The sequence below is a fragment of the Hakea prostrata genome, unplaced genomic scaffold, assembly GCF_041222555.1.
Source record: "Hakea prostrata isolate BN-2017 unplaced genomic scaffold, UWA_Hpros_2 contig_22, whole genome shotgun sequence".
Lineage (NCBI taxonomy): Eukaryota > Viridiplantae > Streptophyta > Magnoliopsida > Proteales > Proteaceae > Hakea > Hakea prostrata.
Genome location: NW_028291141.1, coordinates 414,773 through 415,639, shown reverse-complemented (window position 1 = coordinate 415,639; position 867 = coordinate 414,773). Strand labels below are relative to the sequence as shown.

Here is an 867-nt window from a genome sequence, read left to right as displayed (position 1 = left end):
ACCTAGCCATGCAATTCTAGACTCCCTAGGAATGTCATCCAACAGTTATGATAGTGCTAGAGGCATCAATGAGCATGTGTCCCATACCACAACCCTATAATATCTCAAGCCAAGATATCCAAGTGGAATACCCTTTCCATCACAACTACACTATATCATTCCTCATCATACCATAATCAGTTGTCAATATCATAAATGATGAAGTACATAAAAGAATATCACAAACAGCAAGTATACAATAGTATCAGTTATTTATTTCTTTTATAAATCCATTGTCGTCCAGTGGTTAGGATATCTGGCTTTCACCCAGGAGACCCGGGTTCAATTCCCGGCAATGGAATTTTTAATTTCAGTATTTTTTTAGATGTTAAAACCAACTTTGAGGCTGAATATAGTGGCAGATTTTTTGGCAAATTCGGCAGCTAGGATAGGAACTTCTGATATTAAACATTCCTTGGTCATCTTCAATCCTTAATGAACTTGATGTGGATGCCTCTAGACGTCCAAGATTTCGTTTTATGAGTTAGTGTGGTTTTCTAATCTAAGTAGGAACCAATGAGGAAGGGTGTATTGGGGGCAACAGTTGTTGCGGATAAGGGAGGTTGGTTCCTTATAAGGTATTAATTGATGTATTTTTAATATTTCTTCTTCGCTTAATATAATGATCCTTTTAGCGGAAAAAAATCATGCTTTATACAGTTACAGCAAGATAGATGATTAAAGAATAGTAAAGAAAACAATTGATTCATCATGTATATGTAATTGCATATAGACAATAATATATGTCTTTACTTGTAATTAAGTAGAAGTTCCTCAAAATGCAATCCAATAACAATTATAAGACTTTCAACGAAGATAGAGTCCTCC

At 34.7% G+C, this 867-nt stretch overlaps 1 non-coding gene across 1 annotated transcript; it reads left to right on the top strand.

The window, feature by feature from the left end:
• The first annotated feature begins 268 nt into the window (after positions 1 to 268).
• TRNAE-UUC (transfer RNA glutamic acid (anticodon UUC)) lies at positions 269 to 340 on the top strand. Its single transcript has one exon. It is a non-coding gene; the product is annotated as a tRNA-Glu (tRNA).
• Positions 341 to 867: the final 527 nt, after the last annotated feature.